The sequence below is a fragment of the Aethina tumida genome, chromosome 1, assembly GCF_024364675.1.
Source record: "Aethina tumida isolate Nest 87 chromosome 1, icAetTumi1.1, whole genome shotgun sequence".
Taxonomy (NCBI): Eukaryota; Metazoa; Arthropoda; class Insecta; order Coleoptera; family Nitidulidae; genus Aethina; species Aethina tumida.
Genome location: NC_065435.1, coordinates 52,373,001 through 52,384,553, shown reverse-complemented (window position 1 = coordinate 52,384,553; position 11,553 = coordinate 52,373,001). Strand labels below are relative to the sequence as shown.

Here is an 11,553-nt window from a genome sequence, read left to right as displayed (position 1 = left end):
AAAACCAATTATTACTTTACAATTCATTTCACAGAAAAATTCTAGACAATGTTTGTTTAAAAATTTTGTAAACGACCTGCTGTGTGGTCAAATATACAACGTGTTCATTTCATTACATCAATATTGGAAGTACATATACAGGGAGTTTAGGAAGTAATCCAAAATATTATGTTTAATTTTATTATGAAAGGTTTCTATAAATATAAGACATAAATTATGTCATTATTAAGATACAATATTTTTAGTATTTTGGGTAGATTAATGTATATCAATGAAAATTGATATATTATTTATGGGCTAATCCATTTACCAACAATTATGGTATTAGTACATCAATAAAAATATAATTACACATAACTAGTACAATAAACATATAAAGATAGGAAAAATGTAGCACAGCTAAACAAACAAGCTGTATCCACATTAAATTCAGAGTGAGGCTATCGTTTCATCTGGAGTAAAAAAGGGAGAAGCTCCTTGAAGCTTCAATTGTTTTATGATTGAAATAACAAAATGGTTGCCAAGATAACAGTGAAAGCTCTGTTTCATTTTTTCAAATAAATTACTTCAGAAGTAATAAGAAAGAAATAATTTATTTTATTTGCAACTAGTTTATAAAATAGCAGATAAAGAATCGTGAATAATAAAAAAGAAGATTAATCTGTACAATTTATATTTCTGGATATTATCAAACATAGATATGATTATCTCATGAGTCGAAGAATATAAAACAACAAAATGGTATGATATAAGTAGGGTCAAAGTAAAAACTTCTTTTTATATATTCTCTGACTAAGAACTCCGTCTACAAGTGGTTATTACACAAAATTAAATGTTTTCACATTTTTTACTATAGTAAAAGATATTTATAGCATATTTTTATAAGCAAAGGTGAACAAATATCTATAAATAATTATTATTTTGTATACGTAAGTGAAAATGTGTATTCTTTGAAACTTCATATTTTTAAAAAAGTGAATAAGAAAAAATCTGTGTTTTCAGTTTTTTAGGCAGATTTCCTCTTATAAAAAACAATGAATGATGGTAGGAATACGAATACGAAGATCAAAGTGAAAGTCTCGTTTCACATAGTTTATTTTAGAGGTTTACAGACAAAGGAGTAATCCAGTTTTTTATGGATTCTAAACCAGAAACCTCAATGGTTTACAATCAGTTTCATATTCCAAATATTAGATTATTTTAGTTCATCAAGAACTGTCGTCGACTTGGTGGAGAACCTTGAAGGTACTATAGAATTATTCATGTTAAACGTTTAGAACGTTTATTAATCATTTTGAGATTTTTGAACTATCTATTTTTTGTCATGTTTTTTTTCTAATAAAATTTTTAGTATAATAATTTAATATTATATATTAGACAAAAGTGTGAATTTTTCAATATAATTTATTTTGAAACATAGCAACGTCGTATGTTTTTATAAAAATATATAAACAATTTGTTTATGCATTATACAACAATTCTCTATAACCCTTGTATAGAAAATGAACAAGTCTCTTGTGATTATTGGACGGGGTCTTAGTAGATAGCCAGGCGGTATAAAATTACAACATTTAGTATTCAATAGTTGGGAGCACTTAAAGTGGAACAATGTGACAAAAAAATTTGACTACTTGTAGAGTGGCATCTTATTTGAATAAACGTTTATAAAGATTTGACGACCACATTACTCATATTCGTTTTACTAGCAACAATTCAATGGGGGAGATTGAAGAAACCAGAACTGTAACGTCCAACGTTAAATTGTTCACAAGGATATTTTTAAGAATATCGATCCCGCATTCCGTCGTATAAATGATTGATCCAATTTCTCAATATTGAGTATAAACACATCAGGATGAAGCCAGCACGAAAACGAATAAAGGGATTTAAGAGCCTCGTAGTACAAAAAGATTGATGAGCGACTGCATTTATTCTGGCTTTTGTATTGCAATGCAATTTTCCGGTATTCCACGAACACCTTAATGGTGTGCAATTAGTATAATTGCTGTGTCATAAGATTTGATTGACGATAATTAAGTGTTCTAAAAGATTTAAACTTTAAATGTAGGAATATTTCGAGCTGCACAATATTGTATTGGCATAAATAAAGTAAATTGTCATGAGTTAATTATTTTCTTACACATAAATCTGACGTAGATGTTTTGGTTTGAGTTTCCTTTAATAGTTAATGACGTGTTTGGGTAAAAAGTTCGTCCTGTTTAAACATGTTTATTTAGAATCCCGAAGGAATGTCGTTCCATCGGGAAATGCATTAAAAGCCGTGGATATTATGGTTCGCCATTTCGTTCTAATCCGTCCCAAAACAAAACGACGCGAACTGCATCTCAACGTAATTCCAGTTTGTGTTTTGCACTGTTCCTTAAGTGGCACATATTTAATTCATTGCCGAAACTGGCGCAGGCATGTTGTTAATGAACTGCTAAAACCCTGACTTTGATGGATAAGAGTTTTGGGCGAATTTTAATTACAACAGTAATGTCAAATATAAATGTTAACTTTTGCGTTGTCACGGAGTAAATTATGATTTATCGTGGCATATAAATAATGAGGCGTGATGCGACTGATGCGGATCATGTTTTATGATTTCTTGTCATGTTCGGATGCATGGGTTATCCACACGTTGGCGTTACCAACCAGTTTTGACACGTATAATGAAATACATAAATATAATAAATATGCAAGTAGAACATCTCACGACTTTTTGATGAATTGTGATAAAGCTGATTGGATTATTTAAAGCACCTTTTTTATTTGATACCCCCTACTACTCAGGAAGTAAGGTTTAAATTTCGTCTTTATAACTGTAGACTCACTGGGATTTTATTAGTTAATTATATTTTACGATGATATCTTAATAACGATTTTAATATTAAATCTTAGTGTGTGTATGTAGGGCTGTAACATATTCCTGCCTTATTAGCATGCAATTTAATAGTTTGCATTTGGTTATAAAATGAAGGTTGTTAGTGATTTTATGACTGTCGTTAAGCCTAATACCATGTTGAGATTTGAAAATGTTGATTTACCTATAATAAGGCTCCGGTTTGTTTGATAAATAAAAAAAATATTTATTCACAGTTGCAGCAATTTTTAGTTGAATTAAAGTGGCAAATAATATTTTGGATAAATCAAAATATAATTTATGAAAAATGTTCGCCACTACAAACCTTTCATAATTTCATCAAATTTAAATAGCCAATAAATCGCCAACACATATAAACATTTATAACATCAGTAAGCACATAGTTTCGAAAAATAAATGTCATCGAATAAAACCATTATAGTGGAAATTAACGCACATCAAATTTTATCGTCGGATGAAAAATGATCCAATTTCCAGGGGCCATAAACAAGATATTCGTGATGTATGACGCTTCAAGTCCCGAAATACCGTCAAACGACAAATTCATTGATTCCGAAGTCGGCATCAGTGCACAGACAACACCCCGGAGACCGTGACCAAGTCCACGCTTGTTTATGGTACGTGACACGCCCTCTCCGGCATCCCGAGGTACGTTCCGCGAAAACCAACCCCCATCGAAATGCCTCTTCCTCATTGTTATAAAAATTGATCGTCCGTCACTTGAGGACGGCTCGAGAACCGAGGACTCTCCTCACCACTACACGCTTTAAAGTACGATTTTCAGTCTTTTGTCGCTCTTGAATGGCTTGTCGTACACTTTTCTGTGGTTTTATGCCTGAAATATTCAATGCGCGGACATTACCGGACTTTTAAGCGGCCAACAGTTCAAACCGGATGCCGCAAATAAATATGCATTAGTCAATTTTTAAACGTAACATGCAATTATTGACAGGATCGAATTGTACAGATTGCCACTGAATAGTAGAGGATATTGTTAAACATTTGATAACCCAAGAAAGGAAAGTAAATTCGGGTCAGTATTCAATGGCAAGAGTATATATTGAAACCCGATGATAAAGAAGAGAAAATAGGAGAGAGAATAAGGGCCTAATAAATAAATTCTATAAGAGCAGTGATTAGCACCGGGCTACCCAGCGTAATAAACCAAAAATGGGCGAATTTACAGGTAGCTTTCCTACTTAATGGGTGGCACGGTCGTCACAACAATGTGTACCTGAACCTTATGTGTATAAAACGCTGAAAGTTTCTTGACAGGTTAATAGCGAACTTGAACAGTGACATGCAGTTAGCCGACTTTTTGCCAGTATTAGTGAAGTCATCAGTTTTATTTGTGCTCCCGAGTAAATCTTTGCAGGGTTGAACATTACCAGGCGTCGGATAGGTATAAACTCGGTTAAGTGCTCTTAGAACTGACATTTTCCGGGAGTCTCCTCACGCCCCGCAATGTCTCTTACTTAATTTGCGACTTCTCTTCGCAATTTGCGTCGGCTTTATTAATAAATTAAGCCTCTTATGATGACTGTTGCCCGTGACAAATATCGCCTACGTTACACCGGGCTCTAATGAGATTCATAATTAATATCTATAATAAATAACAACGTGTGATAGTATTTTTGCTTATAATGAAGAGAAACTGTGCCGTTACGTCAATCTATATTTAAGCTCCCAAAATTTCTAGTTAGAACTAGTCTGAGACGTTTGTGAACAATCATTTTTTTCACATATACTTTTAAAGATCAGAAACAAACTAGAAACTGGTGCATTAGTAAATACAAATAAATGAAACGAGTAGAAAATTATAAAAAAATACACTAATTGTTTTTATCCAGTAATCGATTTTATGAATAATAATTATGACTTCTGTATATTAAATTTTATTAATTCAAATATAATAATTCAACTATATATACATTGCGCCGCAAAAGTATACTTTTAAAAATTAACAAAAATGAAACGTATATTACTTTTCTTATATCATGAGGAAAACTTGATATATGAATATTTATTGAAAAAGAAAAAATATCGAGTTATTAGAGAAATAATTGAATATAACAAAATTTTAACATTTTTCAAGTTAAATTTATTTACGGTAATATGGAGTATTTCCACTATAATGACCTTTGGACAACGTCGCCTTATACATAAAAAATGTTCTCATGACATCCTGATAAATGTTGTTGGTTTAAAATGTTTGGTGGTGATAGAAGTGCTTTTATTTATTTTCTCATATGGTCCCGTAGATGTTTAATTAGATTTAAGTTCGAACTGCTAGCTGGTCAGTTCATTAACGAAATATTTATTTCGTCAAGGTAGTCTCTGACAATTCTCGCAGAGTGAGGTCAATTCCTACGATATGTTGCAGTTAATAAGAGACCTGTTACAGAACGGAACAGGGTTATATTGTCTTCATTTAGGCATCTCCTTATGGTATCCTGGCTTATTTTTACATTATAAGTCAATGAAAACTGTTGCTGCAGTAAGGTACTGGTTACAAACATTTGTCTAAGAGCTCTTATTCTTAAATATCGGTCTTGCTGTGATGAAGTTATTCTTTTTCGTCCCTGAGCAGGACTTATTTCGTTGGTACCCGTTTCGTAAAATCGTTTAGTTAATTTTGAAATTGTCGATTGTGTCATATTTAGTCGATTTGATATCTCGTTTTGACTCTTTCCTTTTTTGAAGCAACTGCTCAATTTGCTTTTGAAATGTTTCTATTATTTGTTCTATCGTACATTTTAAAGATTTTAAAAAGTAATCGTAAACAGTAAAAAACTGTTACAATCAAAAAATCAAATATTTTGGTGAAAATTTTAGGATACCATATGACTAAAGTGTCAAAGCTAATAATTTAATATACAGGCCCCTTACGTTAAAAAAAGACATTCAAACTTTAATAAATATTCTATAATTTTAAGGCGTAGTGTAGCTTTAGAACTCATCAGAGTTTTCACAATAAATTGTTACCAGCAATTGATCGACAGCGTTATTTTTCTAATTACGAAATTTATTTAAAGAGAAAAACCTTTTGTTAGAATTTTCGATTAATTTTCGTCTGTTAATTTCAATTATCCGATGCACATAAAAAAGCGAAACAGTCCCCGCTTTTTCTGTCCAATTTAAAAGGAGAATCGTTGCTCACTAGGCATATGATTCGTCTTTATCGCTCACGGGGCTTATCGAATGCCATATCTGAAAATAAACCAGCTGTATGCTGAAATCGCGAATAGGCAGATACACAAATAGAGGAGCGCTTATCTTAACTTTATTTGCTCTTTTCCACAGGCTGAAATTCCTAACGTGTGACTATAAACTTTAAAGAACAACAGTTGGTCCTTGGAAACATTCACGTTTCATCGGTGCCAGGCATCACTGTTCCGAATAAACCGCCGTAAAAATGATATGGAAATTTGTCTGGGAACCAGAAAAATTATTCGGCTGCTTACAGAAATGGTTGTGTTAAAGACACAATTTCATTTATAATGGAGACATTTCGTAATAGAACAAAATGGAGATGTAGCGTAAGTACACGTTTCGGTGTGAAAAGCCGTCACTTAACCTTGCAACAAAAGCAACCGCCCCTACATTATTCTATTTTCAAGAAGATGATATTAATAGTTCTCATTCAGTATATGATGTAGAGTTATTACCCTATAAATCATGCCGTACTCAAATAAGGATAGTTTCCTGGTGAATAGGCGGCCATTCACCTTGGCCTCACTTCATCTCATACATGGACTGTACCCCAGTTCACCTCTCGGGATTATTTATTAATAATTCATGGTTTCATCTTCTTTAGATCCGCGGTATCGTCATTTTAAGGCGGTGACGGAAAATTACACGTTATGCAATTATATTCGGGCACATATTTGTTGCAACACGTGAGTTTTTACGTTTTATGGAATATATAACACGCACCCCAAATAATATTTATGATAATTCTGGGCGGACCCTTAGGGGAAGGTGTGGGAATAAATCTTTTCATCAGCTCAAACGCCAACTAGCGTGAATATTTTATTGCGCCACCTTTGTTAGATAAGCAATGGAATCCGTCAATCTTACATGCCAATTTTGCTCGTGTTTCCGTGTCCGATATTTCACAAATTGATGTAAAATGGGTTGGTTTATACCTGTTTTGAAAAATATTTGACAAACTGCGAGAGATCGAGTTGTACAGAGGTCTATTTTCATTTCTACCTACTACACATTTCTGGGAAAAGTTGAACACTTTAATTATAATTTCCGGAATACTGATATAAAATATGGGACATTGAAATATTGCAGGCACGCGTGATAGGTTACTTTAAGATAACATATAAAGCCATTGTGGTTATCTTCATTAGACATTTGCATCGATTTACTACGTCCAAAAAAATAAATGAATAAACCTATATAAATGATTGTACCAAGGGCAGTATATCTAAAGCGGCTCGGAGCATACAAGTGGACAAATTTGCTCCGCAAAGAACGCAGAATTCGAATACGCTTAAGAGGACCGTATTCTGGGGGCGGCGCCGAAAACGTGACCGGCAGTTCATGAACGGCTACAAAGATTGCCCTTATTACAAGACATTAGTACAGTTGAGGCCATATGTGGAAATTTAATTAAATAGCTGAATGCACGGGAATACTGGCGGGTGATGCCTTTGTCTGCCTTCATTAGAAAAATAGACAGCCGAATAACGCTGACTAGACAGGCGGGATATTAGAATTTTTTTATTAAGTTAGAGTGTTCACTACATTTTTGCATGAGTATCTTAAGTGGTGTTAAAGAATTCTAAATTCTAAAGACATTCTGTGGTCAAATAAATCACTGACAAGAAAGATAATATATTGCATGGCATGTCAAAATTGGGTAGGATACACATATACTTCTTAGCTCCATTGAATGCAGTTGTGTGATGTGTAACATGTTTTTTTATAAAAGAGAACTGGATCAGATTGTGAATTAGTGGAATGAGAGTTTGCACCTGCTACTGACTGACTCATAAACTCGTACGATTGGTATTGAGTTCGTCAAATTTTAAAAGACAGCCATTGAAAGGATATTAAATTTTACTTTTTATTTCAGGTGACTTTCTATTTCATTTTATGTGACAGTTCAATATGAATGTCGGTGAAGCTTTCAATCATCTCTAAACGGTAGATTAATCGAAACATATATGAATATTTCAGATGACAAACACAATCCGTGACATGACATGAATTATGATAAATCATTATTTAGAATCACATAATATTATACATATAAAACTTGTGATTTACAAGAAATGAATATTAACATTTTGCAATGTTCCATTTTGAACGTTAATTAATTTCATTTTAGTAAAATTATGCATTGTGTCAGTTTAATAAAATAATTTACATTAAAAATAAGACAGCAGACAATATTCATGTCAAATTCGTATTTAACAGCAAATGTATGCAAATAAGGTAACTAACGTGTCAAGACTTTGAAGTTGGCAATTTAGATAAAAATGTCAACTCATCAAAACTTTGTTATGTAACTATGGCGCTGTGCCCATCAGATTATAATTACAACTTTAAAGCATCTTATTCCTGAATTTTTAAGGGTATAAACATTTGTGAACTTCAGGAGTATGTACCGAGTTAAGCTGTTTAAATTGACGCTGTCTTTTCCTTTTTATTTTTTTTTTTTTGTTATGCAAAGTAGTTTCACTGAAGTTGGTTATAATTTAAAATTTTACAGAAAATTATCCTTATTCACTGAAGAATATCCACACGTGGAATTTTTGATGAGCCCGCGAACTGCAATGTATAACCGTATACGAAATACATAATTTATGCAAATGCAATCGTTGCATGTTAAGCATCAATTTCTGATGTCTGTGTAACGTGAAGTTCGTGAAGGATTCATCTAGTTACTGATTTAAGATTTAAAGTGATAGAGGAGACTAGTGTATTATACAGTATGTGCATTATCTAACATACACATCAAGACTTGTAAGTTACACAAGCAATCCTTTGTGAGGTATAATGGACATAATAACCTCAAAAGGTACAAAAGCAAAACAGTACCCAGCTTATATTCGTATTATGTTGTCGATGTTTGGTTTCAAGGGATTATTTTAGATAATAACAGTTTTGTTTCGCATCCATACGGTTATTGATATAGGTTTAGAAGCAATCTAAACGGATTAATAATAGGGGCACATTTTGTTTATTTTTAGTAATAAAGCAATTAAAATTCGCCAAAATCATAATCAGTATCTAAAACGTTTGAAAATAAAATAAAACGTCGTTAACTTGCCCATGAAGTTAATTATAGTTGAAAAATTGCTAAATGATTTTATTCAGACACAAATTTTTAAATTAAAATACCCGAAGCAAAATTCAATTTCTGCAAATAATTTAATATTTAATCAAAAAGTACGTCGATAAACGCTCGCATAGCAGAAATTCAATTTAATTTTCTAAACTAACACCTTAATGCAGCTGCTTGCAGCTTTCGTCAAATGAGTACGTAACTGATACCGGTAAGATTTTAATAAGCAGTTATGAGCTTAAAACAGTAAACAATCATTTAGTGTGGCAGGATGGCGGAGTTCAAGTAAACTAAGTTATAGTTACTGAGCAGCTGAGCTGTGTCGTTTACAAAGCTTTCATCGATTACTAAAATTAAATCTCTCATAAGTAATTTAGTTAACGGGTTGTAAAGCCAATTGGTTTTCGATGTTTTGTTGTTTACGTCACGACGAAATTGAAAAAACTTTTTTAAACATTCAAACAATGCACCTTTAAGGCTGCGCATCCACCACAATTTTAAATGTGTGTGGTGTCGATTGTGCTAAGGAGCCAGCCAGATAACTGGGCATTTCTTTATAAGCTATAAGTAATCCAACCTGTATGTAAGTCAATGTTATCAACAGAGATATATTTTTTCGAATGGAAATTTTAAAATTACATTTTCGACTACTTCCATATATTCAGCTTTGCAATAGAAATGAAATTACATGATCTAATATGATTGAATTTGAGATAGGACGTGTTTGGTCTGGCCTTAGTTACAAAACCCGGATAGCTATAAAATATTCATTGCGGGCATCACAAGAATTGATATGCAAAACATTGCGGCGGCTCCAACACACTTTATACGATTCACTGTCGTCTCTTTACAGTCTATTTTCATGTAAAATCTTTAAAACCACATTTTAATATACTTTGAATATTTATTAAGATTTACGACGTCGTTATTCAAACGCCGAAGATATCTGCGTTTTTATTTGGTTAATTGTTTAGGTAGTTTAATTATAATTAAAGAAGTTTACCGAACTACACTACAAGTTTGTAGAATATTGATGAAGATTCAGGTGTTAACACATATAATCATTAATGGGTGGAAATGATCGAAGGCGCTCCGGAGACGATGGCTTCAGGATCAAGCTCATTTGTCAAATCCTTCTGGTTCCTGCAAGGCGGTCTCTTCCGTTTCCTGCTAAGATATAATCGGGAGCCTGTTGGCATCCTCGGTATTAATTATGACCGTTTAACTAAAGCACTTATTATTCACTTGCTTATTACGAACGAGGTGGCTCGAGCCAGTCACTCAAATGTTGTTTAATTTATTGGCAAAGTTTCACGGGCTTTCATGGGGGGTCCGACTTAATGATTTTAATGAAGTCGTGTAAGCCATAATCGAGTAAATGTTTCGATAAGGTGGCAGTTTACGGAAATACAGCGAAAATGCTATTACAGATATAATGTCATTTTGATAGTAACATAGATTTTGGCACAATTTAAATTACCATTTCGCTGCATAGAAAGAAAACGTAGATTTAACCGAAACTTTGTAAAATAAATAAACGGCTTATATACACGCAAAAGACTAGTAAAATTTTGTAAATGTTGTCGAAGGTAAAGAACATATTATAATATTATACAGAAAGAAAATAACTCACAACATAATATAAAATAAAATTTAAGCACATCTGAAATACTTTAATCGTAATTTAAAGAAATGAATAAAGCAATTGGTTGGTTTTAAAGTTTCTGGCCTTAGAATAAATAGGTGAATGAATTTAATTCATGCAGCCAGTATTACCGTAGTGTGAAATTTCAACGAAACAAGTCAACAGAAAAAGCGATGTTAATTGGAAAAATTCTATTTTAACATGCATAATGTAGGTTACACAAACGTTATTCAATCTGGAATTGACATAAATTTTGGTCTCGACATTTTTATAAATGGGTGCCAACAATAATTGATTTACCGAATGATATACCACAAGTTTCAAAATGAAATAAACATTTTTGTTGCAGCTGAAAATATTTTAACGACTTTTACGATAAATGCCAACAACAGAAAAGAGTTATGCAGTGAAATTGAATTGATAACACTAACACATAACGTTAGTTTCATTTTAAAGCCCAATAAAAAATACGCGATTTCTCTTTTAAATGCAAATCCGACGAAACAACATTTTTATTCATTAATTTATTAATTTCGAACTACATTTCGTAGTTGATGATGATTTAATATATAATCAGGACTTGCTTGAAGAAAATTCATTTCGGTTTCGCCCTCTCCGAAGTGAATAACTTAATTAAAACCACGTGAATGGGAGTTTTTTTGCGTTCTACATTTTACACAAAGCCAACGAAGGCTCTATATTTTATACGTGAACCCTATC

At 32.5% G+C, this 11,553-nt stretch overlaps 1 protein-coding gene across 2 annotated transcripts in view; it reads left to right on the top strand.

The window, feature by feature from the left end:
• Window positions 1-11,553, top strand: part of LOC109594497 (hemicentin-2) — a 300,510-nt gene that overhangs the window by 33,388 nt on the left and 255,569 nt on the right. The window lies entirely within an intron of this gene.